This window comes from Bos mutus, chromosome 6 (genome assembly GCF_027580195.1).
Source record: "Bos mutus isolate GX-2022 chromosome 6, NWIPB_WYAK_1.1, whole genome shotgun sequence".
Lineage (NCBI taxonomy): Eukaryota > Metazoa > Chordata > Mammalia > Artiodactyla > Bovidae > Bos > Bos mutus.
Window position 1 is genome coordinate 29471043 of NC_091622.1, and position 15769 is coordinate 29486811.

Genomic DNA, 15769 nt, shown 5'->3' on the forward strand with positions numbered 1-15769 from the left:
ATTGGCAAAACTTTGTCAGCTTTAACTGTAACAGCCATCAAGCCTGCTGATCCTCAGTAGGAGTGAAGTCTCACTGACTTTTGTTTTTTATTTTCCTTAAAGAAAGAGCATGAGGTTCTTTCAGAATGAATAGACCTCACTTGTGATAAATGATGGTTATTTATTTTCAACAATGAAGGTTACTTATTTTCTTCTCATCTTTCTTTGCAGACAAAAAACTATTTGCTTTCATCACTGAAACCACAGTAACTATTTGGTGGTAACATGAAAATTTCCTAGTGGCTCTCCGTCTCTACCATCATATCAAACAGCCTGGCCAGGAAAGGATCAAAATTGTGCTAATTATTAATTAGAGAGATAATCTGGAATAAAACAAATCCCTCTAGTAGCTACATCCCCCCAATTTTTCATCCCAGTCCTTAGAATACAGGACTTTGTGATTGCTTTTGCGCAATTGAAATCATGGTAAAGGAAATATTTCTCTTCCCATTTCATACCAATAAGGGGGGGAAAAAAGCTGTTCAATAGGCTCCATCCCAAATAAGCCCCCCCACCCCCAAGTGTTCAGGGCTTTCTCCTCTGTAGAGTTCAGTGTCTCCTCACCAGCAAGAAAGTATAAGCAGAGAGATCATTAGTTATGACATGTAGACGCTAGCAGATAATGTTGACTCACTTCAGGAACTACTAAACTATAAACAGTGTGCTGAAAGCCATTTATCTGCATTTTAGGATAAACAGCAGAAGCTATTCAATTAAATAGATTGCAAGGAATAAGCTGCTGATGCCAAACCAAGTGAAGCTTAATTGTGAAAAGAAAAATCTGAAGATTTAATAAAAATCAATCTAGGATACCAGAACACACAAAATCATTAAGCACTTTATTTTATAATATAATATATAAAACATAGAGCATATATTTTAAAGGACCAACTGATTTAGTTACCAAAGTTATTGCAGAGTAATTCGAGTTCAAAGAAAATTTATTGATAACTTGATATTTTATTTTAAGTGACAGCATTTATGATAATACTGAGGTTGAGCAAATATATGTTATCAAGGAAAGCTTTACCTGTCACTGTGTAAAAGTTAAAGTTGAACTGGGTCAGTTTTCTTATCAATAGTATTCCTCTTCACAATTTGTTTTGATAGAAAATTCCTAAATGACTCCTTCCAAGAAAAAGAAATACAACTGAGTGCAACTGCTCATTTATCTACATTTATAATATTATGTAAATGTGTATGTATATACATATTTCCATCTCTAGCATATTAAAATGCTGCAAGAAAATATTAATCTATCATATAACTCAGAGGTTTTATTCTGTGCTTGATTAGAAGGCTATGAGATAAACATGGTGCTTTCTGCAAGTGCCATATACAAGTGAAACACACTACATTTAGAATTTATTCTTCCCACTTGTCAGAAAACAAATCAAAATCTGCTCTTTTTCACACTTCCAGATGTCAGAAGTTTTTCAAAACAATTTTGAGGTCAGAAAAGAGAACACACAGGTGTGTGTTATGTCAACTACTGAAAGCAACTGAAGGTTCGTCTGGAATCTGATCACTCCACTGACACATTCTTGTGGGCATTACAAACGTTCCCTGAAAGAACATTACACTAATGCTGACTAGTTTTAAACAACGTCCCAAATCTCATTAGACCTATTCCTTAGCAGTATTGTTCAAAAGCATCTCTGCTAGTAATACCACATTTATTGCCACCTCTTAGCAAACCTTTAATGTTTTCTTCAATATCACCTCTTCTGTTCTACTTCACTGACAATTCAGCAGGCTGAACAACAATAAAATATTTGATATCAATAAACATTAAGTTTTTGTCACATCATGAAAACTACGACAACCCACAAAAAACCAAACGTTAGGATATCAGTAACAAATGCTTAAGAAAAACTGGTTCACATTAATAGCCATCTGGTCTTGAGGAAACCAAGCCTGAGATAGAAAGATGGAAACAGTATTTCAATTCTGAAACTACCAGAGCCTGTGTTTAAAAAAAAAAAAAAAAAAAAAAACTGTAGTTAACCATTCAAAACCTATATTAAACTCAAACAGTAACGTAAGTGTGACATGTTCTTAATCTTTTTTAGTGACTAGAAGGAAATTCTTACTATTAAATGAATCAAGATCAGAAAAATTCTGCCTACCATTAAAGACTTAATAGCCATAGATTTCTGAGGTTATTAATAATTGAAGGTAAACATATCAATTTAGAATTTAAAAAATCATATCAACCATAAACATTCATTCCAAAGATTTACTATTTTATATAACCTTTCCTTTTCTCTCGCACACATATACACACATACATCCTACAAGTATGTTCACAATGAAGATACACAAGTAGCAAATTATTACCGTAAAACCAACTTCTTGCCAGGTATTCCTAGTATTTTCCAAACCTCAAACAAGGTCTCACTACTGAACACCCTCCCCCAGGCAATAATCAAAAAACAGAAACTTTAGGGCATTTTTCCTTTCCTCAGTCCATCACCCAGGGTCTGAGTCAGGCCAAGAGCTGATGCTCAGAGCAGGATGCACAGGGCACTCTCCACTTCTGCAGCATAACCGGTAGTGGCTGATGAATGTGCTTTTAAATCGACACAAGCCAAGTTTCTCAGCTTTACTTTTCTGCTTGGTAGCAGCAAACCCTGAGGTCTTCACCACTAACATTCTACAACGCACAGGGAAAACGAAGGCAGGGGCCCTCCGCTCGAGTGTTTGTGCAGAATAGTCCTGTCTAAAAAAAAACCGTGAGACTCTTTCCTACCTTCCATCCTCATTTATCTCCCAACCCGCAATGGCTTCTCAAAAACTCCACTGTTCTTGAAGATCCAGATGTCTCCTTTCTTCCCTCCCATTCCCACTGAGAAGACAGGAAACACCAGGTGTGAAATGTCTCTGTTTGCCCCCTCCACTCAACACACACATCCTAAGTGGGAGCTTTCATCCCTACTTGTCCTCTCAGGGGAGCCACCCTGCCATTTGTCTGCTGGGTCCCGGCTCTTCTCACACACCCAGATGCACAACCGAGACCAGTTTCTCACAGAGGATGGTTGGCCTGCATCCGTTCCTTCCTGGGTTATGAACAAAGAACAGTTTTCCCAGGCTAGATCAGCCCAGCTGGAAAAGGATTTTAGGACAAAGAGAAAATGAGTATATTTGGAAGAAAGTGCAAAGGAGCCCTGAAAGGAAAACCTGAGATGCTGATGCTTGTGCCCTATATCAAAATGTAGTAACTTATACAGAACATGTAACCAAGCACCAACTCATCTTACAATAGGCCAAGTCACACGTATAACAGGATAACTAGATTCCAAACAGGTGAAGGAATTGTGTAGCCCGAGTTTTGCTATCAACTTGGAAAATCTCCAGAATGTCCAGAAAGTTTTGTTTGGAAAACCAGCACAGTGATGGTTGACCAAATAAGGTATAGACAGTAAACACAGGTTCTCAGGATGTGTTTGTGGAAGGAATACCAATGAATGAGTTAGATCACGAGAAAAGACTCAGCCAAACATACCTGTCTAGATTAGAAACTCAGTGTGAAGGAAATGACCCTGAGTCAGCACCATAACACATCAGTACCACACGATGACTGCTTTTCCCATGACCGCATTCCCTGGATGGGTAACAAAGAGAGTGGTGGGGGTGTTTCTAAAGAAAAGAATCTGTGCAGAAAGCAGCAGTTGCTCTGGTGACCCGAATATTCCAAAATACTACATGTTCTATCACTAACTACTTCCAGTTCTCCCCTAACTCAATAAACAATTTGGAAAAAGGGCATCTCACCTCCCACTGCCTAACATCATAACTAGTCATGGACAGAAGGAATAAAAATCAACCCAAGCCCATCTGGCAACAAGTACAGAAAATCATTCATAACAAGTACGCGTACTTTATGTAATAAATATGGCGGTATATATGGATGCCCCTGACTTCACCTATCTACTTTCAGGCAGATTTTTTAAGGCTGACGTCTATTTTTACATATTTAGGGAATATTACATGCATACTAAATTATGTACGCTTGTGGGCTTGCATTAATGAGTTTACTGAAAAAGGAATTTGAATAAATGTGAAAGGAGATTGCATTATATTAGAGAAAGGGGAAAGGGGACAGGACAAAGAGCCCAAACTGAACGGCAGTAGGGAATTTCTAAAATTAAACTAACACATACAATAGCCTGGAAATAACTTTCACTTCCCTTGAGCTGATTATTTATACAAGCTATGTTTAAATAAAGGCTGGATTTTACTTTGATAGAGTATATTAAGTTCATGTTTTCAAAGGGAGCAAATTATGATGAAACAAAGAAAGAATAACCATAATAACGTGGCAGCACCAAGCCTTAATGCCAGTGTCCATAAGGTATCAAGGGGTTGTGGGTGAGGAGAAGGAGAAGCTTTAGCATGTGTAGTAAAGAACTACGCCTTCCTCTCTAGAAATTACCAAATGAATGTTAGCCAGGAGTCTTATCAGCCTGTTCTGCAGAGATGGGTTGTCTGGCGCTGACTGGCATATACATTCTCCTGTTCCAAACACAGCCAGTTCCTTCTTTTTTATTACAGTGTCAAGTCTCCCCAAACATCCCCTTCTTAAATTACTTCAGCTAAATTTCCAACAAACACTGAGTTCTCAAGGTTTAAAAAAATCAAAATAATGAACAAAATAAAAACAGATCAGCCAGTAGACACAGAAGGTTACGGTTATTTACCATATCCTTTCTATCTTCTTTCTTTCGTGTGCTTTTGTTTTCATCACCATCTGTGTGGGATGGTAAGAATAGTTCTTGCCAAAGATAATTGAGTTCTTTTAGTCCAGCCAAGCAAAGAATGGGAGGTAAGAAAGGATGATAAAAATTATGTTAAAAATACTTTCAGGTTCAAAGCAATTCAGGGGTCACAATGATATAGTTGTATGCCCTGAATGTCCTTATCAGTAAAAGGAGATGTTAGGAAAGTGTGTTCTCTAACCTCCCTCCTACTTCAGACGTAGTATGGTTCCACATAACTTTCACATTGCTGATACACATTCTTTTTTGCATCTATAGCCTAAAAAGAGGGTACTGAATACTATATTAATAAAATATAAGAATTCTAGTACTCCCTTGTATTAGCTGTGTGACCTTAGGTCAGTTCTTAATTTTTTAAAAATCTCAAACACTTCATAGTTACAGGACTTCCACCTCAAGGAGTCTCAAGGGGATTAAGTATTTAATTTAAAAAAGCATTTATCTGTCCCAAATTATGTGTTGATAAATCTCATATAATATAATCCTCAAAATGCTCATTTTATAAATGAAGGGACTAGGGCTTGGAGAGGTTATTTTTCTGAAAACAAACAAGTAAGCAGCAGACAAAAGTGGGAGGTAAACTCTTGGCTCTGTGACTCTGAAAAGCAATGACTCCTCTAGACAGCAGTTCACAAATGTTTTGCTCTCAAGATTCTTTTCCCTAATTAAAAATTATTAAGAGCATCATATTTTTATAAATAAAAATTTATCCATAATTTTATTATGGATAATAGCTATCATTTAGGAATTAAATGATTCTCAATTAGGAATTAAAACTGAACAGTTTTTAAATATGTATGTGTGCTGCTAAGTCGCTTTCAGTCATGTCCAACTCTGTGCAACCCTATGGACTGCAACCTGCCAGGCTCCTCTGTCCATGGGATTCTCCAGGCAAGAATGCCAGAGTCGGTCGCCATGCCCTTCTCCAGGGGATCTTCCCAACCCAGGGATCGAACGTGTGTCTTTTATGTCTCCTGCATCACCAGGTGAGTTCTTTATCACTAGTGCCACCTGGGAACCCATTTATTTTAATATGCTTTCAGAAAAACGAAAAATGTAGTACTGTTTTACATTTTTGCAAATCTCTTTAATGTCTAACTTAAGAAACTGGGTATCTGCTTCTGAATTATATCTTTTGCAATATATTGTGTCTGACATATACGAAGAATGTACGGCCACAGATATGTAGTTGGAAAAAGACCTATATTTTAGTAGACTTTTTTCATAATAGTGATTATTTTGGAGTACTACACAAACACTGGACAAGTAGACATCTCTTCAAAGTTAGATTCAAGTGTGAAACCCTATCAATGAAATTTGCATAATCTGATAAAATCTACTGTCATACACTTTGAATAGATTTTTATACATGCATGAAGATGAAACAATGGGCACTAGTTGTCCAGTTGGTTCACTCAGTTATGCAGATCAATCCTGTGCATGCAAGCTTCCAGATCCTGAATTTTGTCTGAAAGCTTGAATCTGATCATTAGCAATAAATACTGGCAGTTGTTTTCCCTGAAGTGAGAGGCTCGCTCTGTTCATTTTTTGAGAATACACCTGCAAATACCCATGCCTGAAGAACAACGGTTTGTCTGTCAGTCATTCTTTATAGTAAAAATTGCCTTTCATGAAATAAGTCATTGAGTAACCATCAATCTTCAGGATGCTGAAGAATTTCTTTATGTATTCTCCACATTTTGTCACACAGAATATTAAAAAGAAATAGACTCAGAGGCTGGAATTTAATAAACATCAGAATTTTAACAGCTTCATTCAGGATATTATCTAACCAAGGGATTATTAAATAACAATAAAGCTTTTTGCTTGGTGTTGGGTGGTGGGTGTTTGGTTCGCTGGTTTGGTGTTTGGTCAGTTGGCGTGACTGATGGTTTGTTTTTACGCTGAATACATGGCAGAGAGGAACGTAAGTACAGTTTGATGCCCCATCTGCATTTGCGCTAAGGTTCTATCAACAGCTCTAACCACTATTTCTCTTTTGTATCATCAGTGAAAATGTTAATAATAAATCAATTTATTACTATCCTTATGAATCATTTTTTGAGAACTGCCACACTAGATGACAAACTCCTGGTCACTAGATATATAAAATCTATGTATATATTAAGATAAGCTAAGAAATTTTAACAACAGTGGAAGAGAAGGGAATGAGCATAAGAGATAATTTCAAGACGGCAAAGTGAGTAAAACATATATATGTGTGTGTATATATATATATTATTGAACCTTTTTGAGATCTAAGGAGAGATTTTCTGTTGGAAACACTAGATAGCTCACAAAAATATTATATGTGACAGATATGAAAGCAATTATTAATATAAACTTAAGAGATCAATTAAAACATAAATGACACAGAGCACTGAAAATTAAGCTGTCACCACTTAGCTGCTGCCAGTTATGAAATACCGATAAACACTTGAGAAAAGCAAAAAGTGATTCATTAATATGAAAGTAAAATAAACAGGTACACAAAGTTCACATTCTCAGAAAAGTAATTAAGAAGAGAAGAATAATTTGTTAAATGTGGCACTAATGAGTTCTGGTTGATATGTGCTTGCTTTGCTTTTTGGTTGTAAGCTATCATAGTCAGGATTTTCTGTTTCTTCTGCATGGTTCTGTGTTTTTTTCATATTGAATACTCTGAGGTTGACCACGATGAGACAAGCTTTTCTCTAACTTTAACTATGTGCATGTCTTGATCTGAACATACTTTAAGTCTCTTGATCTCCAAAGAGCCATTTTTCCTTCATGCTGCAGGAAACAGCCAATTCTGAATTAAGAAAAGTTAGATTTTTTTAATTAACTTTTTTTATTGAAGGATAATTGCTTTACAGAATTTTGTTGTTTTCTGTCAAACCATAACATGAATCTGCCATAGGTATATGTATATCCCCTCTCTTTTGAACTTCCTTCCCATCTCCCTCCCCATCCTACCCCTCCAGGTTGATATAGAGCCCTGTTTTGAGTTTCCTGAGGCATACAGCAAATTCCCATTGGCTCTCTATTTTACATATGGTAATGTAAGTTTCCATGTTACTCTTTCTATACATCTCACCCTCTCCTCCCTATACCCATGTCCATAAGTCTATTCTCTATGTCTGTTTCTCCACTGCTGCCCTGCAAATAAATTCTTTAGTACCAGTTTCTAGATTCCATATATATGTGTTAGAATACAATATTTATCTTTCTCTTTCTGACTCACTTCACTCTGTATAATAGGTTCTAGGTTCATCCACCTCATTAGAACTGACTCAAATGAGTTCCTTTTTATGACTAATATTCCATTGTGTATATGTACCACAACTTCTTTATCCATTCATCTGTCGATGGAAATCTAGGTTGCTTCCGTGTTCTAGGTACTGTAAGAAAGAAAGAAAAGAAAGTGAAGTCGCTCAGTCATGTCTGACTCTTTGCGACCCCATGGACTATAGCCCACCAGGCTCCTCCATCCATGGAATTTTCTAGGCAAGAATACTGGAGTGGGTTGCCATTTCCTTCTCCAGGGGATCTTCCCGACCCAGGAATCCAACCCAGGTCTCCCACATTGCAGGCACACGCTTTACCATCTGAGCCACCAAGAAATGCCAAGCTATTGTAAATAGTGTTGCAATGAACAATGGGATACATGTGTCTTTTTCAATTTTGGTTTCCTCAGGGTATATGCCTAGGAGTGGGATTGCTGGGTCATATGGTGGTTTTATTGCTAGTTTTTTTTTTTTTTTTAAGGAAACTCCATACTGTTTTCCGCAGTGGCTGTATCAATTTACCTTCCCACCAACAGTGCAAGAGTGTTCCCTTTTCTCCACACCCTCTCCAGCATTTATTGTTTGTAGGAAAAGTTAGATTTTATATCACTGAAGGGTCTTAAACAAGGGGTACACTTAGCAGATCTTCTTTCCCACCTAAAAATATTGTATGGAGAAACAGTATTTCTTATATGAGGTCTTAAATGTGATTACTAACACTCAAATGAAATACGTATTTTGCATATAAACTTTAACAGAGTAAGAGTTATATCTCTTTGGTTTAACCAAGACAACCTCAGCATCTAGAATAATGCCTGGCACTGGCAGGCATGTGTAAATTGTTCCTCTCTTACGTGAAACAACTTCCCTATTATGAAGATTTCGAGGATTATCTAATGTGAGGGAAGCTACAATGTTATCTCATATTATACCTATGATTATGTTATTTCAGAGAGGGGAGTGTGTGTATGTTCTATTGTGATTGCTGTTTGATAAAATTTCCACTTTTAAAAATTGAAAACATAATGTGAAAATGCAGCTAAATTTTTCTGATACTTCCTCTGTCCCCTCTACATATACTTTTCAAGCTCAAGAAAGACATTGACCCCACTTTAACAGAGCAAATTCAAGTAAATTACTTTTTAGGTTACTAAGGACTGAAGCATGGGAACAGGAGTGTGAAAGGAAGGTTCTGAACACTGTCTGTGATGCCAGTGTAACCTGGACAGCACTCAGAGAAGAGGACACATGGGCTAGAGATCATGCCCCACTTGGCTAATGAGCTGTACACCTTGCGAAAAACTCAGTCATTTCTCTGGACCTCCATTTCTCCATCTTGAAAACAGGAGTAAGCATGTCTACTTCTCTTGTAGTTATTGCTAAGATTGAATGAAGTTCTATAAAGCACTTAGTGTAGGCCCTGTGACCGAGACAGAGTAAATTCCCAACAAATGTAGGTTGCCTTGATTTTCCAGAAATCTATGGATTAAAACTTGATGGTAATGACTGCGAAGTTTGTAACATAGAAAAGGATACATCTTTCACCTCAGCTATGTAAGTTATAAAGTGACTACCAGAATCCAGAACCAATTTAAAGACAGAGCAATTAAATGGATAAAAGACACAAATGTAAGATCACATAATATAAAACTCCTAGAGAAAAACTTAGGCAAACACTTTTTGACATAAATCACAGCAATAACTTTTTGATCCATTTCCTAAAGGAAATTGAATAAAAATATACAAATGGGATCTAATTAAATTTAAAAGCTTCTGCACAGCAAAAGAAACCACTGACAAAACAAAAAGGCAACTTACTAAATGAGAGAAGATTTGCACAAATGATATGACTGATAAAGGATTAATATCCAACATATATAAACAACTCACACAACTGAACATCAAAAAAAAAAACAACCCAATTAAAAAATGGGCAGAAGAATTGAATAGACATTTTTCCAAAGAGGAAATGCAGATGGCCAACAGGTACATGAAAAGATGCTCAGCAGAGAAATGCGGATCAAAACCACAGTGAGGAATCACCTCACACCTGTCAGAATGTCTAGCATCAAAAAGAACATAAATAACAAATGCTGGCTAAGATATGAAGAAAAGAAAACCCTTGTACACTGTTGGTAGCAAAGTAAATTGAAGCAGTCACTGTGGAAAACAGTTTGGAGGTGTCTCAAAAAACTAAAAATAGAATTACCACATGACCCAGCAATTCCACTCTTGGGTATATATCCAAGAAAACAAAAAGACTAATCTGAAAAGATACACTCGTTCCAATGTTCACAGTAGCACTGTTTACAACAGCCAAGATACGGAAGCAACCTAAGTGTCCATCAATAAACAAATGGACAAAGAAGATATGGTACATATACAATGAACACTACTCAGCCATAAAAAAGACCAAATTTTAACATATGGAGCAAAAGGGATGGACTTGGATGGCATTATGCTAAGTGAAATAAGTCAGACAAAGACAAATACTATATGATATCATTTATATGTGGAATCTAAAAAATACAACAAACTAGTGAATATAACAAAAAAGCAGCAGACACAGATTTAGAGAAAAACCTAATGGTTACTAGTGCGGAGGGGCAGGAGGGACCATATAGATGTGGGGGAGCAGGAGGTACAAATTATTGGGTGTAAGATAGGCTCAAGGATGTACAACACAATGAATATAGCCAATATTCTGTGAAAGTGAAAGTGAAAATGAAGTCACTCAGTCATGTCCGACTCTTTGCGACCCCATGGACTGTAGCCTACCAGGCTTCTCAGTCCATCTGATTTTCCAGACAAGAGTACTAGAGTGGGTTGCCATTGCCTTCTCCAGGGGATCTTCCCAACCCAGGGATCAAACCCAAGTCTCCTGCATGGTAGGCAGACGCTTTACCCTCTGAGCCACCAGGAAAGCCCCATATTCTGTAATAACTGTAAATTAAAAGTAACTTTTAAAAGCTGTATAAAAAAGAAAGTGACTGAAGGAAAAAAATATGCACACACAACTGTTTTCTAGAATTTATCGTTGGTACTATCTACAGGTACTAATTCATATTTCTAATTTTCAAACAAATTTAACCACTTTATAATTTTTTTTTAATTAGTTTCACTATTTGGAAGAAATCACATGGAAGTTCCATTAGCATGGCTCCTGCTAGCAGTGATAAATAAATGTAGCACTGTTCAAAGAAAAAACTATAGAACATTATGCAACTCATGAAGTATACCAACAATACTTACTCATATTGAGGTTTGTTTACTGTGTCATAGCAACTTTGCCTTCACAGCACTTTACGTGATAGTGCGTTGGTAAAGCAACTGCCTGCCAATGCAGAAGATGCAGGTTAGATCCCTGGGTCAGGAAGACCCTTTGGAGAAGGATATGGCAACCTGCTCCAATATTCTTGCCTGGAAAATTCCACAGACAGAGGAGCCTGGCAGGCTACATTCAATGGGGTCGCAAAGAGCCAGTCACGACTGAGCACACGTCTTAAGAATAGCATACCTTGTATGTCATATTCAATTCAAGTTGCTATCAACTGTTAGCATTAGCTACTACTTCTTAACAATATTCTGTATCTTTAGAACTTACACTTTGCAAGACACTTACATGAACAAACATATGTGTGTTAAACAGATCCAGAAATTATACACATAAGCATTCTATAACATCCAGTGTTATGAAAATTTAAAATTGGCCGACATTTAATCATGTATCTCAGATCTTCTGTTGATATATAATCATATACAGCCAGTTATATAACTTTACCAGACTCTAATGTCCTATGTTTTTAAAAGGAAGAAAATTAAAAGAACAAAGAGGTAATATGGCACTCACTTTACAATGTATGAAGACAATCTAAAAATTGCATGGAGAAAGTGGCTTGTCCATTAACCCTTTACTGTATACAAAGGCTATCACAGTGTGGTTTGTATGCTTCAGGGAAGTAAAGAAAAATTGCTGAAATGAGCCACAAATGAAAGCAAGCAAGCTATGGAGTACTTACCACAGGCAAAACACTCTTCTCAGAGTTTTCACACATTTTCATATAATTCTCACCACAGTTAGCAACGCAGGTACAATTATTTCCATTTTTATAGATGAGCAAGGCTCAGATATAAAGTCTTAGGATTGAGCTGACAGTTTTGCTATGCCATATAAACAATTAAATCTCTGATCTTTCTCCCACTTCTATGGTCATTATTTTCACTGTAATCTAAAAATAGCAATACACATGCATAAACTTGAGAAAATAAAAAAGCTAAAGTGAAATAAAAAGTTGTAATTCCAAAGTTCTTAAAAAGGCATCCAAGGTACTTTAATTGACTCAACCTGGGCTTCCCTGGTGGTCCAGCGGTTAAGAATCTACCTGCCATGTAGGGGACCCAGGTTTGATTTCTGGTCCAGGAAGATCCCACGTGTCAAAGGCCAACTAAGCCCACGGACCACAAGTACGAAAGCCCGCGTGCCCTAGAGCCCATGCCCCACAACGAGAGAGGCCACTGAAACGAGACAACTGCATGGAACCGGAGAGCGGCTCTCTCTGGCCACAGCTAGAGAAGGCCTGCCAACAGCAACAACGACCCGGTAACCTAAAAAGAAAAATTAATTGACTCAACCTATCTTCCCAGCTCTCTGTCCATATGTATCACTCTCCCCAGGTTTTTTCATATTCCCATGTCTTTGCTCATAATTTTCAGACTATAGCCACCTCCGTTTCTATCATCTATGATACAGTTCACAATCAGAAGTATATGCATCTTTTTAGGAACTTTGCCATGTTACACATTTTACTCTACATTGAAGAACAGCTAGTTGCACACATATTCTGGCCTATCAACTATCACCCTCTTATGGCAAGTAGTACAGTTCATTTACACGTGAGCCACCCAACTGATTATTAACTTGAATAATTAGCTGTGTGACTTCAGACAATTTACTTAACCTCCATGAACTTCAATTTCCTCATCGGTAAAATGAGGGCAATGGCATTTATTCATTTGTATGTATAAAATACTCAGAACAGTTCCTTAAGGAGTTTGTTCGATATTAGTGTAAACAATTCATATACTATTAATCACTGAAATTTTTGATCAAAGAAATTCATTGTTTGGTGTTAACTACCTCACATTCTCATTCAACTCTGATTTTAGCATTTGTAAATTTTTGAAGGAAAGATATTTAAGTTTTTAAGTATAAGAACATTTTAAAACATAATATTTTATAAGTCTTCTAAGTAGTTTTATAAGGACAAATATATATATATTACATGTATATAATATTTATATATATATATATTACACATACACATAGACATTATCATAATGGATTCCTGCAGAGCACAAAATAAGCTCATCTCTCCAGCAAAGTACCAGTTCATCCTATAATTTGATGACACAGACGTGAAAGGAGGGTTATACATCAACGTAGGTCTCTTGGATAGAGACAAGATTATTCACTGGACTTTCTTACTTCTTGGTACAATTTGGGAACTTTCTACATGCTTTCTGAACATTCTGCCATCCATACAGAGAAACTAAGCCTGTTTTACATCAACAGGACATTCACAGTTCAACATCTGCGTCTCCTTCTCTGTCTTTGCACTAGACACCTTCACAACTGTGACCTTTTACCTCTCAGCATCCGCCTCATGGCTGTTCACAGCGACGTTAGGGGAGAAGGAAGCCACAGATCTCACTGAACTGGGAGATGACAGCCTTTTTACAGCAAAGGCAGCCTGAGCACTATTCATGTACAGAGCGTGTATACAGAAAATACAGAAATATTCAGTGTCTTCTTTAGAAAGTTTCCACTCCAAAATGAGGACTCAATGGCTAAAAACCATAAAGACAGATTTAACAACAATCAAATCGGGCAGTTTCACTTCTCAAAAATAGTAAATAGAGTCATCGCACTTTCAATAGAAAACAATTATTAGAAGCGAAAGTTTACTCAGTTACCGTAAAACAGGTCCAACATCTTGCATAGGTCTTCTCATAGACTGTAAAGAGCAAATAATGAAAGCAGCAAAAATTCCAGTGGAAACTATGACTATTATTCAATTTATGAGGCTTGTCTTAAAGATACGGTTTGCATTAAATAACAGAAATTAGCACTTTACAAAGACAAATTTAAACTTATGACCTATAGTGTTTTACTTAAGATTTCTTAGTATAAGAGAGATGTATAAGATTACTGAGTGTAAGTAATCTACCTTATACCTTAGTATAAGGTAGATTACTTAAGAATAAATGAGATGTTCTTGAGAGGAATACATTTATCAACAGAATACAAATTTTTGGTTTCCAAGTCAGTGCTTACTTCTGCAATGTTAAGCATCTTAGAAAGAGAAATATGTCAATGGATTCCTTAGTACTCTTCTACTCATCCAACGCATACTCCATTTCAAATTTAAAATGATGATGAGCCGGCATGTAATTTTCTGGGCCATTATCTGATTTCATGTCCAGGTATTCTTTACTTCCATTACCAAATAACAATGATATACATGGAATAATAGCAAAGATGTTACAAGTGCTCTTACTTCAAAATACCTTAACTTCAGCAATTTCTCATTCAAAAAAGACTGTGCTTTGGTAAATGACTGAATATATATTTATGCATCCTCATATTCTGTGTGACATATTTGAACTAAGAGAAGACTGCAGTCTAAGGTAGCTGCAAGTGGCAAGACACAGAGGCCTGGGGTCCTGGGAAGAAAGAATGGAGAAAAACAGAGATGAAAAAGGAAGCTAAAATGCTACCCATAAGAAGTGAGGATTCACTGACGATTCCTTTGCACAACCTCAGCCAGGAGAAACAAAGATCTTTTCAAATTGAAAGAAAAGATTTCTCAAAACAGAAAACTAATGCGCCAGGAACTATCTGCAGTGTTTTTCTGCAATAACTCTTGTTGCTTCTTCCAACAAGCTTATGAGTCCTACAGTGTTATTTCCCCCATATTAAAATGCAGAAACTGAGGCCCTGACAACTTGCACAAGGTCACAGAACAAGAGAGAGTTGAAACAGATTTTAAACAAGAAGTCTGACTCCAAACAAAGACTGGTCTCCTTCCCATTAACAGATATGCCATATTAAAACAGGATCTCCTAGTATCTACAGAAAAAAGACTCACCATGGCAACAGTCAATACAAAATCACAGTCACCGTGTGATAATCAAAGACATCCACCATATTTAAACCTACAATCATTTTTATTTTTTTTAATTTATTTATTTTAATTGGAGGCTAATTACTTTACAATATTGTAGTGGTTTTTGCCATATATTGATATGAATCAGCCACGGGTGTACATGTGTTCCCCATCCTGAACCCCCTCCCACCTCCCTCCCCATCCCATCCCTCTGGGTCATCCCAGTGCACCAGCCCTGAGCACCCTGTCTCATGCATTGAACCTGGACTAAGACTATCAGTTCATTTGCAGAGTGTTTCTGACTTAAAGGAGAGAGAGATGTGAGTTACTATTTGCCACCACATTCTGCTCTGGTCTTAAAAGTGTTTTATCTATTTTCTTTTGAAGTGAATTTTAATGAGCCCTAATTGTCAAAGGACTTCATAAATATTCATTATACAGTAAAAGAAGTGGTGTTTCCTTTCCCTAAAAGCTGAAAGAGAAAACAGTTAAGATTCCAAAGTAGAGTAGGCATGATGAA

General features: G+C 36.8%; 1 protein-coding gene across 19 annotated transcripts in view; it reads right to left on the minus strand.

Annotated features, from left to right (window-relative positions):
• The window catches only part of BMPR1B (bone morphogenetic protein receptor type 1B), a 449200-nt gene that overhangs the window by 66448 nt on the left and 366983 nt on the right, over nucleotides 1-15769 (minus strand). For 10 of the 19 annotated variants that reach the window (XM_070372135.1, XM_070372131.1, XM_070372127.1 and 7 more), the window contains one exon: nucleotides 1070-1167. The exons of 8 other annotated variants lie outside the window; for them this stretch is intronic. The gene's annotated coding sequence lies outside the window, so the exon portion shown is untranslated. Of the gene's footprint in view, nucleotides 1-1069; nucleotides 1168-2379; nucleotides 2735-15769 lie in introns of those variants that run through there. One more of the 19 variants, XM_070372119.1, reaches the window with a different exon arrangement.